Below are 26,421 nucleotides of genomic sequence, written 5' to 3'. Positions count from 1 at the left end.
TTCTGGGAGCATGCCTCTAATTAGCTGGGTTAGGAAACAGGCTCAGACTGAGAGTTTTAAACAGGAACCAGTTTCTTCATTTTCCTCCTACTCTCCAGGCAGCCAGTGTGGGTGCTTAATAGTCACTTGATCCAATGAACCCACCCTTTATAGAAAGGAAATGACCAATCCTCCTCCAGTGAGAGACTGCTAGGTCTTTGGGATGTTATCAAAAATCCCCCTGACAGCTAAACAGAAAGCAGATAATGGGATATAAATGCTTCAGCCAACAGAGAAAGAGAAAAAATTGAAGAACAACAAATAATCCCTGTAAATTACACAGCTACTCAGAACTCTGATCATAACAATAGTTGTTCAAGTCTCACATCCCCACCCCAAATTAAATACAGTAACTGTCAGAGTATAGCTGAAGCCAAAACATTTTCAAGAACACTCAGAAGGAAGACTGCATCTCCACTCTGATGCTTTTCTGTTGTGCCCAGCGACTGTAGCCCGTATGTTCCTTTGTCAGTGCCTCATACATAACACGTGAGGAACAAAGTCCTGGCACAATCAGGTTTCTCTAAATGTAACAACCAGGGCCATCCTTACCCACACGCAAAATACGCAGCTGCATAGGCCACGAGGAAATTTGGCAAATTTCCTGCTCTGCGCAGCTGCCTGCCGCTCCAGCCCCTGCTCTGCCCCAGCCCCGCCCCACTCTCCTGAGCTCCGTGGCAGGGCGGGGTCGGCACTCACCATGGCAGGAAGTGCAGCAACCAGGCCCCAGCCACGCCACCGGGGAGAGCTGGGGGGTGGTGCCCCCCAAGCCAGCCCCAGCCCCCCACGGAGGCCTGCCCCCACCCCCTGCGGGGGGGGGGGGCCGCGTAGGGCCCAGAATTGCTAGGGACGGCCCTGTAACCACCAACAGCAATGCTTCTCTATGTCATTCCCTTTACTGTGATTCTTCTGTGCATGTCTTTTTCAGTGGTCCAGTCCAGATTCTTCACACTACATATACATATTCTCCCCGAGATCCAAAGAGCTTTTCTAATGAACTCCAGATATAGGCACCCGTGTGCACCCTGTAGGGCAGGCATCCCATTCACAGGATTGGGGTGTAAAAATAGGGTTACCAGTTTTGGTTGGATGTATTCCTGGAAGTTTCATTAGATGACATAATCTTTCATTAAAAATTAATCTTTAATTGCTGGAGACTCCAGGACAATCCTGGAGGGTTGGCAACTCTAAGCCAAGCAAACCCAGAGAACAAAGATCCTACTATTCATAGACCAGTGCTCTCTCCAGTTACTGTGAGTTATGTGCATGCCCAAAAATGCAGAGTCAAACGCTGAAGTTCTTACACAGAGAAAATTCCCATTCACTTCCAAGAGACTCTTACCAGGGTAAGGACCTCACAATATGGTCCTCAGAGCACACTCACACATACACAGCATATACTCTCTCTATCACACACATGTGAATGTACACACACACACAGCATAGAATTTCTTTCTGGGAAGATAGTCAGCCTTATTAATTTCCCACTGCATTTGATGATAATTATCGCCATGCAAGTAGGATTTATATGCAGTACCAGGACAATGGTGCCAAGGGCACCGTACCCACATTCAGAAGGGGCCCTGGTGCCTGGATCGTGGCCCCGCCCCACCCTGCTGCTCTGCCCATGCTCCACCCCAAGGCCCTGTCCCCACTCGGCCTCTTCTGCCCAAAGGCCTACCTGCCGCTCGGTCCACTCCGCCCCCTTCCCCTCTCACTTCCTGCTCGCTTCTCTCCTCCTCCTCCCACCATGCAAGCAGCAGGCGGAGCCTCGGGGGAAAGAGGGCCAAGTGGGGCACGGTCCAGGTGCCGGGGCCCACAAAAGATTAATCTGGCCCTGTTCATGTGATGGTTTCTTCTTATTATCTTTGGGACAGTTCAGGTTTCAGGGGCTTAAATAGTGTTTTTTTTTTTCCCATAGATCTTGCCCCTGTTGAGGCCAACTTAACTTTTCACTCAGCAGCACTGCTAAGAGAACATCCTCTTTCTAAAAGGTAAGGAAACATTGCTGTGAACTAACTTGTTCAAGTGGTAGCAGAAAAAGGGTCATAACTCCTTTATGGCTCTTTGAAAATTAATAGCTAAAGGCAGGACTGAGACTGTTTTGAAAACAGGCTAGTGTCTAGGAGTGCAAGGGTAGGGTAGGTCAGGCAGCAGAGGAAAAATTTTGCCTGCATTGTCTGCATGAATTCAGAGTGCAAAAGGTAGAGAGATTAATATAAATGAATCACTGGTGCCGTCCCTTTGGGGCTGACAGGCAGCAGGCTCTTGTTCAACAACATTTCTCTCCCCGATCAAAAGAAAGACACTGTGTCTGACAAAGACACAGGCACATTGTGTTAGAATTAGAAGCGGGGAGGGGGGTAGTTTTCTCTAGTGTCTTTTATTGAGTGCAATCCCAAATCATGTAATACAGTAGGGAGTTAGAGTCATAGAATCATAGAATATCAGGGTTGGAAGGGACCCCAGAAGGTCATCTAGTCCAACCCCCTGCTCGAAGCAGGACCAATTCCCAGTTAAATCATCCCAGCCAGGGCTTTGTCAAGCCTGACCTTAAAAACCTCTAAGGAAGGAGATTCTACCACCTCCCTAGGTAACGCATTCCAGTGTTTCACCACCCTCTTAGTGAAAAAGTTTTTCCTAATATCCAATCTAAACCTCCCCCAGTCTAACAGTCCCTTGTCACTCAACAATAGGCACACAGGATCAGATATTGAAGAGGCTAAAACTGAGGCTTTCTTCCAACCTCTCAGCACGTTAACTACAATAGGAATTAAGTTACACATGGAGAAGGTGGACCCTCTTCTCCATGTATAACTTAATTCCTGTTTCACATCACTCCAATTTACTGCAAGTGATGTCTCATTTTGGTACCATAAGCAGGCAGCATTTGACCCATCAGCCTAGGTAGACATAAGTCACGCCCCAGAGGGCTGGCACAGGAGGGTGTTGCAAGCAAAGCAACTAATGCAGGGATGGGGAGGAGTGTAACATAGGTGTCAGTGAAAGAAGCCCCTTTCCCTGCTTTCACATGTTTGCACACAAAAAGCAAATATGGACTCTCAGCCTAGGTGATTTACTGTAGATTAAGGAAATATAAATACAGAGCATATCCCTTGTTCTGCAAGAGCCTCTATCTTGCAGGTCGTCATGGCCCTGGCCCTTTGCAGACAGTGGAAACTGCACTGAGATGACTTACACACACAGATGTAACACATGGACAACAGAAGTGAAGATGCATGTACATAACTTACACCTACTTATGCTTTCATCCTGCTCCTGATCTGGCCTTCTTCTGGCTGCAACTTTATCCTGACTGACACCAATGCATAATCCCTGAGATGTATACCCATTTATCACACATAGGTGAGGGTGTAAGTTACAGGTTGCTATATGGGAGGGTCTGAGCTGGTGTAACAAACATTGATGGGTCAGAAGAAGGTGAAATTTACACTAATGCAAGTGTCCTCTAGACATACCTGGACGGACTCAATTCTGAACTAACTGTGCTAACTCAAACCATCCTGAGGCCTTCTTTTCACTGCAGTGCTGCCTTCTAACCTCCCCTAAGGCTGCTGGGCCATGGAGCTAAGCCACGGTTACCGTATTTGCAAGTATTTACGGGATGGAACCTCCACCACCAGGATTTGAAGGGTATCCATAATTAAATGGCAAAAATAGACATAGGGAATATCAGAGTGCGCAGGTATATGGCACCATAACAGTGATTTAAAAACTAACAGCGCAAGCATGTCTTGGCGGCAGCTGTCGGCCTGGCAATGGCAGCTTACTGGCTTGGCAGAGTGGGGACAATCACCTGATGCAGACGTGTGACCTTTATGCACCAGGGAGTCTGCAGCTCAAAGTTCCAGCTTCTAACCCTGAACTTAGATGTGTTCCGAGGAAGCCCTGCCAGGCCTGAACAATCCCCGTTGGGGGAAAGAGAATGAAATCCTGGCTTCAGTGGCGTTAATGATAAAACTCCTGTTGACTTAAATGGGGCCAGGATTTCATGCAGAGAGTGGAGCCTCCCAGCTCTCAGCCAAGAGACTGAACCCGGTTGATGTTGTTCCAGCTGACCAAAATTAGCCCTATTAGACAGGAGACTTTATCCTCCAACTGTGGAAAGGCCCAGTGAATATCTGTTTCCTGTGGTGTGTGGAGGTGAATGTAGCTTCATTGCCAGCTGTAGAAGTCACTTAGTGCTGGGGAAATGGAAATGTCCTGCCACCCAGCTATTGGTAGCTGGAGAGATGCAGGGAAAGGGTGTTCAGTTCAGAATGGGATGAAGAACGAGTTTTATTTGCTCAGAACTAACTCAGTCTGTGTATTACTAGTCAGAATTCAAAAGGAAAGGATATTATCTTTGTCTCAGGAGTGAGCATCCCTCCCATGATTTTATGGACTCGTGTATGATGGGTGGCATAAGCTATGTTCAGCTGTAAGGTGTGTGAGGACCTGCTTTCTCATGCCAGTAACCTCAATTGACCAGGCTCTTTAAAGCTGTCTGCTATTTAAACACTGGGTGTCAGCTATGCCATAATAATCAAGCTCGAAGAGGGACCCACTGTTGAATAAACATCTCAAGATGCACCTGCCAGTTTGGTGCTGTCACCATTTTGTGATTGTAAAGTGCACATTTGCACATCTTGTAACTCAGTTTCTACCTACAGAGTGCTGTGAAAATATAAATTGCTCTATTTGAGAAGGATTGTTATTAAATTATTCTGCGTAAAGGCCTATGTGAAAATTTGGCCCTAAAACTTCAGCTTAATTGTGTAGCTGCATTGTAGGGCTTTTGTATTGTGATGCCTATGCATATGCCAACTACACATCTCTTCAAATATGTACCCCCTAAATAACTGCCCTTGTTTTGATATGTGTGTTTATTACTATTACAGACTGCGATCTGTCTCTGAAAAGACTCAGTTGTGACAGAAATGCCTAGAAGACCAAGTAGTTGTGTGAAACTCAGTGATGGCCAGAATTATTTTCATCTGTTTGCTACTGGTGAGTGATTCCAATAAATAGCATGTAGTGCACACAGAAGAATGAAGCATTCTGAAACAGTAAAAAAGACTGCAGGATACGCGCTCTTATAATTAGAGACAAGCCAATGCGGGAAAGTCATTTTCCTGTTCAGCAACCACAGCATGTTGCTTTGCAGATATTCCAGGGTTTACTGCACAAACAGTCACTCAAAATGAGATTCTAAGAGATAATGTGTTTTCTGATCCATAAAATACAATCTCTTTCTTTAAAATGTTTTTGGCAACATCTTCTCTGTCCTTGCATACCCAGTTCTCCTTTCTATTGAGTCTGGAGGGTGCTAGTGGGGTCTGTAAGGACTCTCCAAACCATTCACATACAACTACAGACATAGCCAGGAGTTGGGGGCTCAATGACTAAGGCTAAGATTTTGTCAGGGATATTTTTAGTAAAAGTCACAGACAGGTCACAGGCAATAAAGAAAAATTCACGGAAGCCCGTGACCTGTCCCTGACTTTTACTAAAAATATCCCTGACAAAATGGGGAGCCCAGCTGCAGGGTCCCCACACCACCTGCAGAGGTTAGGCAGCTATGGGGGCTGCTCCAAGTTCTGGGGGCTCGGAGCTCCAGAGTCCCCCGGCTTGGAGCTCCAGGGTACCCCTGCCACCCACGGCCAGGAGCTTTGAAGGACCTCAGGCACCCACGGCAGCTTGGAACTCCAGGGGCCCCACCGCCCTTGGTGGCTCAGAGCTCAGGGGTACGCCTGCCACCCGTGGTGACCATGAGCTTCAGGGTACCCCCACCGCCTACAGCGGCTTGGAGCTCCCGGGTCACCCTGCCGCTCGCTCCTGGCCTACAGGGCTGAATTCATGAAAATTGCTGGATGTCACGGATTCTGTGACTTCCGCAACCTCCATGAAAAAATCATAGCCTTATCAATGACCCATGAGTTCACTGCACCTGACTGCATTCTCTGAAGTGAGGAGGTAACTTACAAATGAAAGGAGTGTAGTGAGTTCAATATCTCCTCCAATGGTTTTTCATAAACATCAGAAAACCATCTCTGGTATCAGGTACAACTGCCGGTGATTAGTGCAGTGGAAGTGGAGCAGAAGGGGTTTTGCTGGGCAGGGTTAAGGTGCTTTGGCAGAATTGGGTATCAGGGTCAGGAATGGAGTTGCAGCAGGAGAAAGCTGCAATAGCAGAGTTTATGGATAGGAGTGGATAGGCTTAGGACCAGTGCAAAGTTCATATAAAGCCTGCAGCCTTCACGTCCAGGTTCATTCAATTATATCATTCATTATTACTTAGATGGTAAGCTCTTTGGGGTAGGGACCATCTCTTTCACTCTGTATGTACAGCACTGCGCACAATGGCATCTTGAGCCATGATGGGGGCTTCTAGGCACTACCATAATAGAAATAAATAATAATTATAGTAATAAAGGTTACAGACTTTTAAAGTCTCATCCTCTCTCTCTCTCCTTATCAACCATGTTCCCTACTAGCCTATATCCAGGTACGACTGCTCTCTCCCTGTCTCTGGGAGTGCAGATAAATGTATTAGGGTGCTGATTAGAAAAGGGAGTAGGCTGTGCTGTCAGCTGGGCCTGGGCTGGTATAGCTGATACAGTTTCCTCATTTAATTGCTAAATAAACTGATCTAATGAGTCAGTTGCTGCAATAAAATGATGTAATGTGTAATAAATCTGAACTAGTAACCTCTGGTGTTCTGTCTGCCTGCACAGCAGTAACCTTCATGCTTTCCCTGGAAGAGGGAAATGAAATGCATGCAGCTTCCTTGGAGACTCAGAAGCAAGAGAAGAGGCTCTGTGCCTCAGATAGATTCATATACCACTGATATATCCTAGATGTTAGAGAGACTATTCTGGATGAGGGGTTATCTTTTATTGCACCAACTTCTGTTGATGAGATAGACACGCTTTCGAGCTTATACAGACATCTAAAAACAGCATCCTGGATGATCATTCTGAAAGCTGCAGACTCCCTCTTCTGAAGGGGGAAAGCACATGGGGCATACAGACCGTGCTGGTTGTGGGGTCAGTCCTGGTTTTTAGAGCTCTTCTAAGTGTAGTCCATGGATATACTCATTGGAGGGTTTGGGTGTTAGGGGAGCACACACATCTTTTTCCTTCTGTCTCCTACAAAAGAATGCCAACTGTGAACATATTTAAAGTGTTCTATACAAAGTTCAAATCCCACATCCAACTTTCACTTTGCTCTGGCTTTGTTTACTTTGTGCTTAAACTCCTCAGTCAGAGAATCTCTAGCAGAAGCAAAACCCCATGATCTGGTGCAATTTGCAGGCGATCTGCTGCAGTTAGAAGTAACTGACACTTAGACATTGAAAAACATACAGGGAGGTGTCTTCTATTGTCTCTCTATATAGTCAGAAATGGCTTCAGCCAATATTTATATAAGGGTTGATATGTCTGAAGGGCAGAGGTCAATAAAACTGCACAGGCTGTGTATAGGACCCACCAATGAGACAAGAGCATGAGGGAATTAAAATTCCCAAGAACAAGTGGCCTGATGCCCTGGGTGCAGTCTCTGAGCCAAGCAGCCGTTTTACACAAAACTAAGTATTTACCAAGCACTGGGTTGAAAACTACTCCAACTAGAATCAGTGAGCAGTTCCGCCAGTTGAGCACTATTCAGTTTATAATTAGCATATCCAACACACTGCATATGTAATATCTCATTTGATATGCCAAAGAAGTATGAAACTATTGAACATAAATTCAGTAATAAAATTGCATCTCAGCAACCATAATAGGAAAGGATCAGATGGCTCTGTCAGTCTTACTGGGGCTGCATCTCTCTGCACTAGATCCTAAGATAAGCATGTGAAACCAGAGGCAATCAGGAAATAGAGGTGAGCCTACAGCAAATTCCCATGCAGATAGGAGCAGTCCGTCTCTCCAACATGCATCCTGCCACAAAGTCTCCAGTATAAGGTAACTCTGTGCAAATGGGGTCATACAAATAAGGCAGAATAGAGAAAGATGTGTAACAGGTAATCAGGACAAACAGAACCCTCAGCCATGGCACCTGCATTGCATGCATCTGATTCTTTGTGAATTGAACTCCAGTGTTCCTCTTCAAATTCCAGTTTAACTGAAGAGAGTTAAGACAGGTTTCAGAGTAGCAGCCGGGTTAATCTGTATCCCAAAAAGAACAGAAATACTTGTGGCACCTTAGAGACTAACCAGTTTATTTGAGCATAAGCTTGCGTGGGCTACAGCCCACTTCATCGGATGCATAGAATGGAACATATAGTAAGAAGATATATATATATATACACACATACAGAGAATATGAAAAGGTGCAGTAAGAGGCTAATTAATTAAGATGAGCTATTATCAGCAGGAGAAAAAAAAAGATACAACCGCATTTGCTCCAATCCATCAGACAGAGACAAACACTTACAAGATCTCTATCAAGCATTCTTACAACTACAGTACCCACCTGCTGAAGTGAAAAAACAGATTAACAGAGCCAGAAGAGTACCCAGAAGTCACCTTCTACAGGACAGGCCCAACAAAGAAAATAACGCTACTAGCTGTCACCTTCAGCCCCCAATTAAAACCTCTCCAACGCATCATCGAAGATCTACAACCTATCCTGAAAAATGATTCCTCACTCTCACAGATCTTGGGAGACAGACCAGTCCTCACTTACAGACAGCTCCCCAATGTGAAGCAAATACTCCCCAGCAACCACACACCACGCAACAAAACCATTAACCCAGAAACCTATCCTTGCAACAAAGCTCGATGCCAACTCTGTCCACTTATTCATTCAAGTGACACCATCATAGGACCTAATCACATTAGCCACGCCATCAAGGGCTCGTTCCCCTGCACATCTACCAATGTGATATGTGCCAGCAATGCCCCTGTGCCATGTACATTGGCCAAACCGGACAGTCTCTATGCAAAAGAATAAATGGACACAAACCTGACATCAGGAATCATAACATTCAAAAACCGGTAGGAGAACACTTCAACCTCTCTGGCCACTCAGTAACAGATTTAAAGATGGCAATTTTGCAACAGAAAAGCTGCAAAAACAGACTCCAACGAGAAACTGCTGAGCTTGAATTAATATACAAACTAGATACAATTAACTTGCGTTTGAATAGAGACTGGGAGTGGCGGGGTCATTACACATATTGAATCTATTTCCCCATGTTAAGTACCCTCACACCTTCTTTTCAACTGTCTAAATGGGCCATCTTGATTATCACTACAAAAGTTTTTTTCTCCTGCTGATAATAGCTCATCTTAATTAATTAGCCTCTTACTCCACCTTTTCATATTCTCTGTATGTATATATATATCTTCTTACTATATGTTCCATTCTATGCATCCGATGAAGTGGGCTGTAGCCCACGCAAGCTTATGCTCAAATAAATTGGTTAGTCTCTAAAGTGCCACAAGTACTCCTGTTCTTTTTGAAGAGAGTTAAGGCACTGGCTTTAATGAGGATTTCCTGTTACACTGTTTGCAATGCGGTAATATGCCTAGGCAGATGGTTTAGCTGTGCCTTTGAGAGCTCACATTTGTAATTGTGATCAGCATATACCAATGATCATAATCCCACTCCAGTTGTGATAATTTGCTTCTCACACACACACTTTTCTAATCATTCACCAAAGGAGCTGCATGTGGCTAAAGAAGCAGACCAGGGCAGAAGTCCCATGGCTTCTTAAGTGGCACTGGAATATTCATCTATTAAGCTTTCTAATGCCTCAATGTGACATGTAGGGACGCTGAACTTCACTCTCTTATTGGGGAAGTGGAATCAGAATCTGCTTCTGCCCACTCCCTTGTTCTCTCTGGCTCCTTGCAGCTTCAGGAACAGAGAAATGCTTCTCCCCTCCCCCCACCCCCCGCTAGTCTGCCCAGTCTTTACCATGCTGTCTGTGTCCCAAACTGCACATAGTTACTGAGAGTGTTAGTGAACATAGTGTTAGTGAACCAGTCTTCGCATTTTGTGCTCAGAACTGAAGAATCACCATTTGCTGCTCAAGACCATGGTTACAGTCTAAAGAAACAGAGAAAAACCTGCTTGAGCACGTACAGCTCCATATGGCCCATTTTGTGAACAGCAAGGAAGACAAATGGGTCCCACAGGCCCTTCACAAGGAGTGGCTGCTGCCTTTCCTTTAATTAATAATGTGCCATTCTTCAGGGAAATGGCTTGGGTCTCTTGGCCAACCTGTGCACAGCCTCAAAGGTGCAGGAAAACTCATTTATGGAATTTAACTGAAGCTCATCACATGAACAAGCAAGGAATCCCTGCACCTGGGCTGCTTAAGCTTTAAAGGGACTTAGTGGGAATAACAGGGGATTCCTCCTGTTTATATAACCCTAAAGCTCCCGGAGTCCCAGCAGAATAATTGTAGAAATGTAGAGACGGTGCTGACGTGAGGCAAGTTCTCACCACATAAACTGCTCACCTTGAAAAGGGCTGGAAAGAAAAGTCTCAGCATTAACCAAATTCCTGCTTCCTTGTTTTTTTAGTTATTACCTAAAAGCTGGCAAGTGCAGAGGTGTGACATAAACTGTGCTTTCCCCTAACCCCACAGAATTGGCCTATGAAATCACACTCTTCCAGAGATCTGATCCTACAGGCTAATGCTTGTGATGTGGAGATAAGGACATTTAGAGAAGGCCCCTGCTAGTATATTGCTAATTATGCAGTTGAGAGTTTGCCTGTGTGAGGGCTTAAGTTTTGTACTGATGGTTTTCTAATGTTTGTACAGTGAATTAAAAGCATCTTAAGAAAACAAAGAACAACCATCCCTCATGGGTTTAAAATGCAAACTCTAGCTCATGAAGGTAGCAGGCAGTTTATTATGCTTCTGAATAAATCTAAATGGCATTCAGACCCAGTTTATGCTCTGTAGCTCTTTGCAATGACATCTGGCCAGCTGTTACAGTAGGTGGTTTGCAGTATCCTGTGAGTCACACATGAGTAAAGCTGCAGTTCCTGCACAGTACTGTAGGCGCTAAGATCCGGTATTTGCTACAGAACCGTGGGAGCAAAAACTAACAAGGGAGAATAGAAAACAGCTGGGAAATGAATTCCCCTCTGATCAGTATCCAAAGGACTACATCCATCACCTCCTACTCTGGAAAGAAAGGAGGCCCTGTGAAGACTGTGGCTTCCTCCTTCACCTGGAGTCTGCTCTTCTTTGGTTTATATTTCTCTTTTACATGTCTCTCAATTTATTTTCCATGCTGGTGACTTTAAAGACTTGGTCTTTCTTTCCTGGGGACCCGTTTTGTTAACTTGATCCCCATTGATGCTCAACTTTACAGATCAATCTATGAAGTCTGGTCTCTAGGGCTTTGTATTTTCCTTTCTTGATGCAGATGCATGGGAGAAACTTTCCCAGAATCCTCCACTTCTTAGATTCTGAGGGGCTGGAGGAACCTGATATTAGTATAGTGCTTCACCATCATTAAATTCTGATAAAGCAACAAAAGCCTTAGCAGCCTCGCTGTCTGTTTCTTGCATAAGATACCATTCCCCCACCCATAGAGGTTGTTGTTATGTTAACAGGAAACTGAAATTATTTGTTCAGAGTATCTTAAATAGCTAAATAAATGCTTCCAATTTTCCTCTGATCCCATTAGCTAATTTCATATCCCACTGGATTTGGGCTCTGCATTTCTAGGCTGGTGCATATTGCTTTCTTGATGAAGAACAAAATTCTGTATGTTCTAAAGTTACTCAGAATGCTAAAAGAAGCATTAAGGGACTTTCTGGCTCCTGCAGATTAAAGAAGTATTTATTCAGAAAGCAACATACAGGAGGTGTCTCCCTTTGTGGGTGTCATCTACATCACTGAATGCATCCAGTGAAGTGAGCTGTAGCTCACGAAAGTTTATGCTCAAATAAATTTGTTAGTCTCTAAGGTGCCACAAGTACTCCTTTTCTATCTACATCAGTGGTTCTCAGAGTCGGTCCGCTGCTTGTTCAGGGAAAGCCCCTGGCGCTCCGGACCGGTTTGTTTACCTGCCGTGTGCTCAGGTTCGGCCGATCGCGGCTCCCACTGGCCGCGGTTCGCTGGTCCAGGCCAATGGGGGCTGCGGGAAGGGCGGCCAGCACGTCCCTTGGCCCACGCCACTTCCCGCAGCCCCCATTGGCCAGTGGAAGCCGTGATCGACCGAACCTGAGGACGCGGCAGGTAAACTAACCGGTCCAGCGTGCCAGGGGCTTTCCGTGAACAAGCGGCGGACTGGCTTTGAGAACCACTGATCTACACTGTTACTGATAAGGCCTCTCCTTGAGCAATTGCTTCCTCTTTCATGGTGTAGTCAGAGTCTGGAGCCATGGAAATTATTTTAATGTCATAGTTTCAACATAATCAATTCTCAAAGATCAAATGAAAAGAGAGACTGAGCTGTGGGGAAGAAACTTACAGATTAAAACACAAATATCTGTGATAATCAATGCAAGCAGGAAAGAGAACTCTTGTTGGACTCTTCCCCACTTTGAAAGCCCTGAGACGTGCACCAATTTTCTATAAGAGGCATGTTAAAAAATGTCAGTTACTGTCTAAAGCACAGACAAAAGAAAAAGGTTCATTACTGGTAGATGAAATACAGGAATTGTGATTCTGGACCAAAGCATGGGTCCATCTAGTCCAGCAGCCCTGAGTGAGCAGTCAGCCATCTTAGCACAGATTTGGGTGACAGTCTGTCTGCAAAGTGACAAATAGAGAGTCACAACCAACTGTGCCCCCTTTGCCCCTTATTGTGCCAACAAAACAGAACACATATTATAAGAAGGTCCATTTTGTTTCATAATCCAGTAAGGAGATTCACTGGAGCACAAATCTGCAGGAAATTTTCTGTGCTGATGTCACCACTTAGATCACCTGCAGCACACTGCATCTTCAAAGATCTGTACAGGCAATAACTGTTCTTTACAATGTATCTGTGAAATAGGTAAGGAATTACATAGTCCTCCTAAACTCCCAATCCTGTTCTCAGACCACCAGACAATGCTGCATCAAGTATTCAATCCTCCAGGTCTCAATCCTGCTGAAGGAGTAATGCACGCTTTTATATAATGTAATGGGTGCAAGCCACTGTCAGCTTTGCAATCAGTACACCCTCTGTACTATGGGAAGCTCACTCCTGCAGTGCATTCGCTACAGACACTGGTAATGCAGACTGGGCTGTTGCCTCTCAGACTTTCTTAAACTGAAAACATTACCTCTGAATCTTTCAAGGAAGGTGCTGAATCAGCTGCAGTGAGCAGCACCATAGGAAAGGCCAGTAGCGTTCTCACCATGCCCTTCCCAAACCAGAAAAAGTTCATTTGCCTGTCACCTTTCCTCCTATAAGCCTTTGCAGGAGTCTGGGCAGCTGACACAAGCAGTGTTGTGGCTGGGTAAGGACAAGTTTCCAAAGCTGGAGAATCTCTGTGGATGAGTTGGGAGAGCTGATTGGTGGGAGGGAAAGTAACCCAAGGAAGTGCCAAAGCCTGGATAACAATATTTTAGATTAGACTGTGTCATTCTGCGTGTCAAACAGGATTGTAACTGACTGGAATACTGATTTGCAAACCCTTTTGTTCTCCTATCTGTAAGGCAGGAAATTCCTCCAGGAACTCTGGTGCCTAGATACCATGGTGACTGGTGCACTAAGTATACATATGTATTATGACCCTGGTCTGGAAAGGTGGAAATATATAAAGTTTCAAGTAGGAATTAGGTCTAGTACTCATCTTTCTGGAAGAAAAACCTGTAGGAGTGGTAATATGCAGAGCCTTTGTATGGTCATCAGCACAGAGAGCATAGCAGATTCTCACCTCTGGGGTGGGCTGGCAGCCAAACAGGGCAATGAGTGTCTTTGTACCTTTGTAAATGCTCTGGGTCTATCCACAGCGCAAGTGCAATAACATCAGGGAACATGATTACGCCACAGTTTTCCCTGACCCAGTTATAGCATGGGTCCAACCTGCAGTATAGACTGAAACTCAACTATTTCACAGCCAGGCTACTGTATGGGTCATGGCCAGGCCATCGAGCTCACTCTCTTTCATACACACATTTGTTTTCCAGAAGAGCCTCTTCTGGAAGGAGGACAGCTAGATCTAAAGTACTTTAAAAAAGAAGCAGCCTCCCTGGATTCCAGCCCAACCTGAAATACAGGATCCGCTGGCAGAGGCCTGCTTGAGGTTGCACTTGTAACTGTCACACCACATACAGCACCTTCATTTAACCACTTCACTTCCTCTTGTGTTGCCAGAATTAATTTCCAGCCAATGCAGTCAATAGAATCCTTGCCAAGCTCTGAGTCAGACAGTGGGATATGCTGCACATTTCTCTGGCCACCCAGGACTATGCCAGCTTCCTTTGGGGAGGTCCCTGCAGTTACCTCACCTTTGACCAAATGCTCAGTCTGTTACTTCTCTCCTGACTCAACCTCCTCCAAGACCAGAGATCAGGTTCTTTGCCTCAGGAGCATCCAAACATCCAGTGCAAAGCTCAGCTGGCATGGGACTGAAAATAGAGAGCAAAAAGGCAATTTAAAAATTAGCAGAATAAAATCAAAGCTGGAGTGCCAGTATGGGCAGCTAGCTGGGCCTGACCTGAGTTACCATCAGTTCAGCAAGATGGACCTGTACACTGCACTGAGTTCTCTGTCTCTTTCTACAGCAGCATCACTTGTTCCTCCCCACTCCTCTGGAAATCTGTGACATGACCCACCATACTGTGTCTCGATCAGTTGCTGTGTAACTGGAGATCCTCTCGTTATAATGCTGTGAGACTGTCAGCCAAGGTGTTAAACTTCGTAATCAGTATGTTAGACTTTACCTCACTTTTCATTTCAATACAATAGGTTTTGGTCGTGGATTGAAATCCCCAGAATTCTTCTTTCAATCCGTGACTGAGTCCTCAATGAAGTGATCGGACAGCAGAGTGGATTGCAGGACGTCGTTGTGGAAAGCAGGTACATAACTAGGCTCACTGACAATCGATGAACTACAGCTGCCGCCGAGTGGTGCCCACGGGTACTGAAACGACCACTCGACCGACCTCCAAAGAGATGGGAAGATTTTATCGTGAAAAGACATGGCCGCACATGGAGAAGGAAGGCCAAGATAAGAGAAGAATGGACGATGTGTTGTGATTGGTGCAATACACATGAGGGTTGAAGGACCGATCAAGCAAGGTGATCAAGGTGACAATAGCTTTCAATATAAAACTAAAATAATTTCTAAGTTGCGACCTATTTGATTGAGTTCATACACCATAACTTTGTTATTTTCCCTCTTATTGGACTGGTGCATAGTGTTGCATTTCAAAAACGATTTGCAGTGTTGCCATCTTTCATGATTTCATCACAAGTCTCCTAACATTTGATGCTTTTCTTTCAGTCAGAGTGCCTGGAATTCTGTACTTTTGTGAGAATATCAGATTTCATTTTTAATATATTAAGTTTCCAGCCCTCAAAGCTCAAAACTAAAGGCAACTAGGGAATCTAATATATTATATTATGGGTTTTTTTTAATCTGATGATATTTAAGTCAATCTAATGATTTTGGGGTGCCTGACTGATACTTTTGTACACTTTAAGTTCGCCCATCTCAGAGAACTTTTTTGAATCTGTGTAAGTGGATGGTTGAAAACACAAATGATGGCCAAAAGCAAACTCAACCCCACAGTGAAGGACTTAATGGTTATCTTTTATATCTTGGCTCTTTGGAAAGGGTTTCCACCTCCCATTTTGTGTCTGAGTAAACATTCTCCTTTAGGAGTGCTTCTCTGCTATCTGGAAAAACACTTTCAGGCACAATAATAAACTTGCTAACATTTATATAACAAATTCAGTTCATACTAAAAATGATAATCATATGAGCCAAGTCCTGCAGTCCTTATTCAACCAAGTATCAGTGAGCAATCCTCTGAACTCAGCTACACTAGTGCAACTCCATTGACTTAGTGGGATTCTAGCCTCAATAAGAATGAAAACAGACTGCAGTATTTGTACATAAATCTTGTAAACACTTTCCTGACAGGATTATTCTTATACTGCAATTTGTGATTACAGATATTTATATAAAAGTACACATCTCCCTAACCATCCTGCTAGCTCACCGACTAGAAAATTCTAGGGTTCTGTGGCTTGATGTTCTCTTGGTAGCAGGTGTTATTTGTGGCAGCTAATTCTGTATTTACTTGCTCTCAAAGGGTATTTTGAAATTTGCAAATAGCAAATAAAAATGAACACTGCAATTCTACCCACACGCTTGCTCTGAACTAAATTGTCAGCATCATACCCCACTCTCCAGAAATCAGGATCTGCAAACATGTCTTGTGGCAGAATAAAAAGGGAACCAGATCAATGGAAGAAATGGCAACAATTGCAGTATTCCACTGATTTGCAAAAGACAGTGTTGGTAAGAGCTAAATGGCTGTTTTGTTTAACTGTGTCCATGAACTTTTGTTATTACAAATGTATGTGAATGGAGTTTTGTTCACATGAATGTTTGAGAAGGCTCATGTTTATACAAATATCTGTTTGAACAAGAGTATTCACTGTATATATGTGTGTGCTATTTACTATTCATTATTATGCTTTTAATATTTCAGCCCTCCAGTCAGGGAGCAGAAATAATATCATGTCATTTAGGTAACTAAACATCAAGTGTGAATCTAATGAAGCAAACTGTTTGAACAATTATTAGGCTATGAGCTATAGTCATACATCAAGATCCTTAAGTAACTGAATAAAATGCAACCAGCAGTGACAGTATCAGCAATCAACTTTCCTGCATTTTTTATAGAGCTTCTGGTGAGTTTCCAAACTTCAAATTTGTCCAGGTTTCAGCAATTCTAATACAGTGGAAAGTCTATGTAATTAACAGATAGATTTACTGTGATCTTCTGTGAACTGTTATTTTAGAAACTTGTCTTAGAAGCAGCAACAGTCTGTCATGCTCAGTTCCCTCACGACAGAGACTGTTTCAGAGAAGCAGAGCACGGACAATACATATAGCCTGTCTCTGAATGATCCCAGTAGTGGCAGTAGTGTCCTGCCAGTAGGGAGATCCCTTGTCTATAAATTCCAGATCTTACTGAATCCTTGTCCTTTGCTCTCTGTTAAGTCAGTTGCTTATTTCTGAAATAAAGTAATTACTTTATTCATGCTGAGGAAACTGGCGGTGCCAGTTTTAATTCCATAGCTCTTCACTCTCTGGTCACTCCGTAACAGACTTAAAGGTGGCAGTTTTGCAACAGAAAAGCTTCAAAAACAGACTCCAACAAGAAACTGCTGAACTGGAATTAATTTGCAAACTAGATACCATTAACTTGGGCTTGAATAGAGACTGGGAGTGGCTGGGTCATTACACAAATTGAATCTATTTCCCCATGTTAAGTATCCTCACACCTTCTTGTCAACTGTCTGAAATGGGCCATCTTGATTATCACTACAAAACAATTTTTTCTCCTGCTGATAATAGCTCATCTTAATTAATTAGCCTCTTAGAGTTGGTATGGCAACTTCCACCTTTTCATGTTCTCTGTATGTATATATATCTTTTTACTATGTGTTTCATTCTATGCATCTGATGAAGTGGGCTGTAGCCCATGAAAGCTTCTGCTCAAATAAATTTGTTAGTTTCTAAGGTGCCACAAGTACTCCTGTACTTTTAGAAGAGACCTTTCTAAAAGTAATAGTGCAGTTTGTTTACAGATATTTAAACAGAGGACATGTCCTACCCAAACCCACATATGCACACACTGAATAGATGGAATTCAGATCCCTTGTTAGATGAGAGACTCAGCTAGGATTTGAAATGAATTTCGAGCACGATATCTGGAATTTGCAGCAGAGAGCTGGCTTCTGCAGAAATCTTTGTCTATGTCCTGGTCATCTCTACCTTGATATCTATAGGTTTGAACCTGCTCCTCCCTGCCTCCTCCTATGCCCCACCAGCCTACACAAGATCCACTGCAAAAGTAATCCTCCTCTCCTGCTTCTCTGGCTGCCTTTCCACTTCCTTGATTTCCTGTCTTTTACAATTTTGGATCCAAACATCCCCAACCCCATCTTCAAGGCCACACAAAGCCTCATCACTTCTGCATCTACTCTGCTTTCATCTTCCTCCTTCCTTCACTTGCCCAGTCCTCTCTCCTTTTACTGCACCTTTCATCTGCCTTCCACTCTTGGTTTTGCACCTTCCTCCATGATACTTCCTACACTTGAAGCAGTCTCCCACTTCCTGTCCAATAAGAGCCCTCTCTCTTCTCCAGGACTCCTCCCTATGGTACTCTATGATTCCCACCAGTAAACTCTCCAAACTCTCACTGAGCTAAACTGCTGTTCTGAGCCTTGTGTGTCTTCTAGTCTGTAAACTTCTCATAGCAGGGAACATGCCTAGTTGTATGTAAATAATAATAACAATAAATGATTATACAAGTGACACACAGAGGTGATTTTACAAGACTAGCTCTCAGTTACGCTCTGATCCCACAGGTTGCAATGATCCTACAGGGGACAGTGTGTGGTGTACATACCTAGCCTGACAGTTCTGCACTACACCATGTACTAAGGAGATTACTGATGAACCCAGGAAGCTGAGTAGCACATACCTCCTTCTCAGCTGCCCCGGAACCTGCATGGTGCGTAATAAGCAAAAACTTCCCCTGCAAACCCCGCCACTGGCATTTGGCAGCCACTGGGGAAGCATAGCCTGCCCTGGCCTATTATACCTGCTGCCTATGGCAGACAGGAGGGATTTTATTCTTCATGCTAAACAGTCACATTCTGTTTTGAACATGGAGTTTTTGTAGGTACTTGGAACTCTCATATTTGTCACTAACTAGAACTGAACTGAGCAGATGGCAAAGAATGACCACATCCCTGCACTGCTGAGAGAGATATTTGGAGGTGTGGAGAAGAAAGACTAAGACCCCACTAATGTGGAAAGCTGGAGACAGGTTTCCCTCTGGCAAATGACTGCTGAAAAGCTAAAGCCCAGAAAAGTGATTAAGAGAAAGCCAAGATTAAAAATCAGAGAGAGTCAAACAGCCTTTTTCAGGGGAAGGTGCCTTTACGGATACTGTGTGCGGAGCACAGCCCCAGATTATTTAGCCTGAGAAAAGATACAAAACAAGGTTAATGATATCTATATAATACTGGATACCAGCCAGGTGGCTCAGCATGGCTATTATAGATGAACAAGCCTATGGGGTTGCCTTGAGTTGAAGAATTGTTGCCTACAGTATGTTCACAAGGATCCAATTGTCAATACATGAACTTGGTGATCTTTCCTGACTAGTTCCTTTTGAAAAGACAACTGTCCCAGGAATATTTGGTCCCTACGTCTCCACTGGCACTCATGGTAAGGACGTGCTAGTGAACTGTTGTCCATAATCCCAGGCATATGCACAAAGGGGAAGAAACTTTTAAATACTTAAGTACAACTGGAATCACAACAAGTTCCTGCCCCAGTTCCACATTGGGTATTATTTATACAGTTCCATAGGTGTGGATGGCACTTTACAGATATATAAAAAGAGGCAGTCCCTTCCCTGAGGAATGTACAGTCTAACTTGGATTGTTATGGACAAAAATGGGAGCTGGAGAGAAGGAAGGGACTGAAAGGCATGTAATTTAGATTGTTAGATTAGGCTCACTTATTCTTGCAAGGGTTTTCTAAGAAGTTCATGAAAGCAGATCATGGAAAATTTATAATTCTGATATAGGAGCAGAAGCATGGGCAGCACTTGGAGGCATGCTCAGTTGATTTTCCGATGTAGTTTCAACTAGACTTTTCTACTTCCTCCCTGAATCTGATGTCATTTTTCTACATGCTGTTAAACAGCTGCTACCTTTGTCTCCAGGGGAGGCTGCATATCAGTGTGGCTGAAACAGTTCCTTTATGTCTTGTTTGTAAAGCATTTTGGGATCCTTCTGGATGAAAGGAACTATAGAAATGCAAGATATTATTTTTATTTTAAGTGATTGAATGATAGATGGTGGGTGTGACAAAGAAATAAGAGTAAATTTAGATACATAATTTAGAAATGATGCAGAATCCATCTTAGCTGAAAAGTTGTTCCTGAGATATGAGAAGAGAGTCTATGGGTGTTTGACAGAAGAGGAGATTTCCTGTTTGAGCTCTTGGGTCCTTGCTTTTTGATGTAACTTCTCATTTTTAAGTCTGAATTCTGCTGTGTCACAGAGATTTCTGTCTGAGGCAAAGATAGTTATGGGGATTTCAGAGATGTCCAAAATTTAAGAAATTACTGGGCAATTTAAAATGGGGAAAGAAGAAAATATAATTAAACTAAAGTTCAGCAGTTGCTCAATTTTCCCCTGGACATTTTCTGTGGTGACCAAACTGACAAACCAGTGAACAATGGATCTCTGCAGAGTGCTTTTTCGTGGTTGGGATGGTGACTGCAGTGATGGAAACTAAGGCTATGTCTACACTGCACACCTTACAGCGGCACAACTGTGCTGCTACAGCAGTGCCACTATAAGATACGCAGTGTAGCCACTCTTTGTTGGCAGGATCTGAGAGCTCTTCTGCTGACAAAATAAAATCACTCCCAACGAGGGGCAGAAGCTTTGTCGGCGGGACAGTGTCTCCCACTGACAAAGCACTGTCCACACTGGCACATTTCATCAGTAAAGCTTTTGTGGGTCCAGGGTATGTTTTTTTCACTCCCCTGACTGACAAAAGTTTTATCGATGACAATGCAGTGTAGATTGTAGCCTAAAACTCTCCAGTTTTTTTCCTGGAAAGACAGATACTGCTGCTCAAAGTAGAAGTCCTAATCTAGGGCCGTATTCAGTAACTAGTTAGTATGCACTCTTATACTGATCTTCCACTGACAATGAGGCACTTAGTTGTTCCTTAGAGATTTCTCTTCACAGAGGAAAGCTAAACAATTTTTAAAATAAAAGTACAGTAGAACCTCAGAGTTATGAACACCTCAGGAATGGAAGTTGTTCGTAATTCTGAACAAAACATTACGGTTCTTTCAAAAGTTTACAACTGAACATTGACTTAATACAGCTTTGAAACTTTACAATGCAGAAGAAAAATGCTGCTTTCCCTTTATTTTTTTAGTAGTTTATGTTTAACACAGTACTGTACTTTATTTGCCACTTCCCCCCCCCCTTTTTTTTTTTTTGGTCTATGCTGTTCCTCGATTGTGTACTTCTGGTTCCAAATAAGGTGTGTGGTTCACTGGTCAGTTCGTAACTCTGAGATTCTACTGTACAGCAGTTTGAAAGGGACAGGTTTTGCTTTCTCCCAAACAATCAACTTAGAAATCATAACCAACCAATTTAGATTATTAAAAGAATTCTACAAAGAGCAAAATTATTTAAGCACAACCAACATTATTGGGGGGGAAATTATGGAAACATTCACATGCAGTTACATTAATAGTTGGGAAAATGACTCCTATAACTGTGGAAAGTTTAGTCCTATTTTTACTTTAAATGTAATGCTTATTTTCCACATAAAAAAATCTTTCCTAATTTTGGTCTAAGGTTGCTCAGCTCACCAACCCAAACCATAAAAACCAAGAAGATAAGCAGTTAAGTCATTCAACACCACATTGCACTCCACTAACAAGTCCTCTTCTCAACCACCCATAATTCATCCTCCACATATCTCCAGGCCTCTCCCAGACAACAAACTCATAGCCTTAACTCTGGCCATGTGTACTAGTTAGACATTCATTTTGATAATTAATATTGGGTTGGTGTCACTTTCGTTGTAGGTAGCTCTGTTCCTGCTTTTGTTTTCAGATTAAACATGGATTCTAGTCAAACTAATAGATAGCACTCCAGTTACTCCTCAGTAATGATGAGCACCATGAAATATGCACCATTTGAATGGGCAGTATAGCCCTATGGATATATACTGACCAGCTCATCTTACCCCTGCCCTAAACACAGCAGAAATATTTTCAGAGGCCTGTTCTGTGTGTACATAAGGTTATTGTTAAAATTATACCAGCTGGATTAAAAAAAAAGAAAAGAGAAGGGAGAGAGAGAGAGAGAAGTACTCTGTCATATGAGGGCCTAGTCTTGAGGTAATCTTAAAACACTTACCCAACTCACTTCTTCTGAACAGAAGATGATATATTTCTGGGCCTTATATCACAGCACATCGTTTCCTGGAAGTATTGGTGCTGAGCCTGGTGCTTTCAGGAAGAACAAGAACAATGGTACTTGGCACCAAGATTAGAAATAGCCCATGTCTAAATTATTAGACTTATTTATCCACCTCAGTTCCCCCAACAGACTATTTCAATAGTGGACTCTCAGTTCAACTTATTTTCAGGGGTTTTTTTTAGCTTGTCCAGACACAGGTCTGGCATTTGTGGAGCGGACATCTTATCATCTGAGTAATTTCTGAAAACAACACATAGAAATAAACATTTAATACAGATGATTAATGTTTAATATAAATGATTATCACATGCTTTGATTCTAGCGTCACACTACTAATATCTCTGTATCACTGTTTTTAATTACACTCTGCATTTTCCTTCATGATTCACCATTGCATAACAAACTAAGATAGAAGCTTTATGGATGTGCTGCAGGTTTGCACAATCAACTGAGTTTGTTGGACTGTAAATGATGATTTGTACTAACTGAAAGGGCCATTTGGCTGCATAATATGTGGGTGTTGGTTTATTAGAATAGAAAGTGCCAATCAGAGAGGGGGAAACAAATATAAACTAATTATGTTTTAAAGAGAAATACCAAAGACTGCTTGGAAATCAGTCACTCAGGGAGAGAATTCCTCATTGTTAACCTATAAGAAATAAGTACCAAGTTGCTCCTCCAGTGTCTGCACGTGCTCAGGAGTGGAGGAGGAGTATGAGGAGGAAGCATGGAAGACAAAGGAGATAATGAGGAAGGGATAGGAAGTCGATGCTCAGCAAGTTAGTACACTCTGCAGGGTTGAAACTGGCCCCTCTGCATTTAAGGACAGCATTATTCTTCATGCCTAGGCACAAAAATACCCCTATGCCACCCTTGATAGTTTGCTTCACTTCATTAATAATAATCTGTTCTGTTCCTCATTGCAGACTATGAAATACCCAGAGACAATCTGAATGGACTCAGTCCAGGAAGGAGCCAATGGGCTTCACCAGACAAATTCTAGTGCTCAAACTTCTATTGTCCCTTTTGACTGTTACTTAATTAAGGAAGAGAGTGTGGTCTAGTGATTAGAATAGGGAACAAGGAGTCAGGACTCCTGGGTTTTATTCTTGGCTGTGCCACTGTCCTTGAGTAAATCACTTAACTACTTCTGTATAAAACAATGAGAATTATCTTGGCCTCCTCTCCTCTGACACCTTCTCCTGCTTACTATACTTCCCCCATGCTTCTCACCTGTTCACGTCTTTTGTCTCCTTCACCTACTCCCAACTTCATGTCTTCTTTCATGCTGCTCTATTCACCTGGACCATTCTCCCAATTAATGTCTGCCATGCCCCATTCCTTCCTTCTTTCAAACAGCTTTTTTACAATCCCCCCCTAATCTGTGACATAGTCTGGCTATAATGCTCATTGAGCATCCTGTGTTTATCCTGATTTATGGTTTATCATGCCCTTGCAGCTGCTGTTCAAGTTAGGCTATAAACTCTATCTGCTGTTTATTAAACATAGTTTATCATGCCATATGCATTGATGGCACGATATAAATGAACAACACAAGCTGCATGGAGTAGATCTGGCCAGCACCATCACCTCACCTTCAGTCAAGTCTACTATCCAGTTATGAAAATAGTTTGCAACTCTGGGGTCCTCTGGACTCATTGCTAATGTGCGATGCTCTCACGGGGCTGATACACCCCATAACCCTTTGGAGGCAGGGGAGAGGTTAGTCTGTAGAGCTGCCCCCTGTCTCGGGGCTGAGTGGCCCTGTGGTCTAAGTCAGTATCCCGGCCCTTCCTATTGGGGCAGTATGGCCTAGTGGCCAGAGTCTATAACCCAGCCCTTGCTAACAGGATAGTATGGACTAGTGGCAAGTGAGTAGTACCGGTGAGCTGGGCCACCACCCCGGGGCATACACTGCCCTCTAATTTAACCTTCTTTCCTGACCCAGGTATTTCCTCCGTTTTGTGGGTTTTCTGGATAGATAGACAGACTGGATATGCAGCATGCTGATTCTGCCCAATGCATGTCAGATTCTTGTGGATGCAATTACATCGGGCCAGTGAAGTATACATGTTCCTTAAATACAGAGACAGTGACTCCTAATCCTAAAAGGAAACCAATATCATCAGTGCTACTTTCTGCTGATCTTGCACACTTACTTGTTAAAATATTGGCTCTCTAATCTGTGAAACAAGCAGGGTCCCCTTTAGACAAGCAAGCACCTGGTTTAGACAGAGGCCTGACCTGAATCGTATATAAGGGGTCGGTCAGATCTGTATTTGGTGATAAAACCGGAAGATGATGGGAGGATCTGTGTGGAGAGAGATTATTGTCAGCTGTAGCAGAATACTAATGAGTATCAAACATCTAATCAAGGTGCATAGTATAAGGGAGCTCACACAAACCATGTAGCCTTTGGGCAGCAAGCTCGTATCAGAAAACAATTCTGTAGGCCAACTGCTGAATATGATGTGTCAGCTGATTCAGATGATCTGAACACCTTAAAGACCATTATGGGGAAATATTAGTCTTACAGCAAAGCCTGACTTATGGGCTCTGTGTGAAGGTGAGTTTCAGCAGCAAACTGGCACAGCCAATCCATTGCCGTTGCTACAGGCTCTGGGCCCAGCCAGGGGGACCTGCACTCTCCCTGTGCTAGGTTATTGGGCCATGGATGTGCATAGTTCACAGACCAATTGGCTAGGTCCACAGTCGTCCCCCTTGCGTGGCTATGTTAGGATATAGATATTCAGGCCTGTCTGTAAAGGCCTCTACTCTAATTTAGGTGTATTCTTATCACTTAGCTAGTTATAGAGGTATAAAAGAAAGAATCAAAATCACTGTCTGCCGGTGTAAGGGCCTTCTCTTACTGTGACAGTCTGAGGCCCTGTTCTTAGGCTAAGGCCTTTGGCTAAGCAGCAGAGGCAGCCATAATCTGGGAAGTGAACGGTCACATCCTCACATTCCAAACCAGTCACACTGAAAGAAGGTGCTATTGGGTTGTTAGGAATACAATCCTGTCCTGATAATGCCTATCACCTCCAGAGAAAGGGAAGTGTCTAGAAGATGTAAAAGGAAACTTAGTTTGATAGCATCCTGTCCGGCAAGAACTCACTTATCAATAGATGTAGTTGTGAAATCCTCACTTCTGTATTGTTTTGTCATTGTAGTTCCCACTTTGCTATTGTTTACTTGCATGGTCTCTGTCTGGTTCTGTGATTGTTTCTGTCTGCTGTATAATTAATTTTGCTGGATGTAAACTAATTAAGGTGGTGGGATATAATTGGTTAAATAATCAAGTTACAATATGTTAGGATTGGCTAGTTAAATTTCAGTAAAATGAGAGGTTAAGGTATAGCTAAGCAGAACTCAAGTTTTACTATATAGTCTGCAGTCAATCAGGAAGTAAGGGGGGGAAATGGAAACAGGGAATAGGAGTGGGGAATTGGAATCACGTTTTGCTAAGGGGGGGAATGGGAACAGGGACACAGGTAAGGCTCTGTGGTGTCAGAGCTGGGAAGGGGGACATTAAGGAAGGAAACTGGAATCATGCTTGCTGGAAGTTCACCCCAATAAACATTGAATTGTTTGCACCTTTGGACTTCAGGTATTGTTGCTCTCTGTTCATGAGAGAAGGACCAGGGAAGTAAGCAGGTGAAGGAATAAGCCCCCTAACAGGCTACAGTAACTTCCTCCACCCACCACTGCTCCATGGTGTTCAAAGCACCCCCCTCATGGCACACCATGGCCTGCCACCACTACAGCTGTTCTATTGAGATGTATTTACCTGCGTTTGTATGTCATGATTTCTCTCAATATAATACTGGTGCCCCTGTTTGATCTCCCTCACTTCAGAGCAGTATAAGCTCGGACCTGTATGTGATTAGGGAGTGTACCTTACTATCTGTATACTCTGTTCTATTCAGGTTCTTATACAGCTCCCATCGCCATGATACCTAAGGGCCAAATACAGTTCTCCACCTTCAATGTCCATGAGCAGATCCTCTATGCTGGACTCCCTTCTGTACGCCTGGGAGCTTTGCTCTAGACAGAAAGGCATTCTTTGGATTTTATGAAATGCGGAGACCATTGGCATTAGAATACTCCACTGAAACATGCAATATAAGAACCTGAATAGAATCATCATCATCATCATCATGTTCCTATTATGCCTCTGGTGTTTAGGGCAGTGACAAAGCTC

General features: G+C 43.4%; 2 long non-coding RNA genes across 2 annotated transcripts; one reads left to right on the top strand and one right to left on the bottom strand.

Annotated features, from left to right (window-relative positions):
* Nucleotides 1–1,742: 1,742 nt before the first annotated feature.
* On the top strand, nucleotides 1,743–18,504 carry LOC119563950. Its single transcript, XR_005222738.2, has 3 exons — nucleotides 1,743–2,033; nucleotides 4,941–5,049; nucleotides 14,916–18,504. It is a non-coding gene; the product is annotated as an uncharacterized LOC119563950 (long non-coding RNA).
* On the bottom strand, nucleotides 14,456–24,514 carry LOC122463287. The gene is made up of 3 exons (XR_006286485.1): nucleotides 24,380–24,514; nucleotides 22,158–22,249; nucleotides 14,456–14,575 (listed from the first exon to the last, which is right to left on the bottom strand). It is a non-coding gene; the product is annotated as an uncharacterized LOC122463287 (long non-coding RNA).
* Nucleotides 24,515–26,421: the final 1,907 nt, after the last annotated feature.

This window comes from Chelonia mydas, chromosome 18, assembly GCF_015237465.2.
Source record: "Chelonia mydas isolate rCheMyd1 chromosome 18, rCheMyd1.pri.v2, whole genome shotgun sequence".
NCBI lineage: Eukaryota > Metazoa > Chordata > Testudines > Cheloniidae > Chelonia > Chelonia mydas.
Note: the sequence above shows the minus strand (reverse complement) of the source record. Positions and strands in the feature narration are given on the sequence as shown.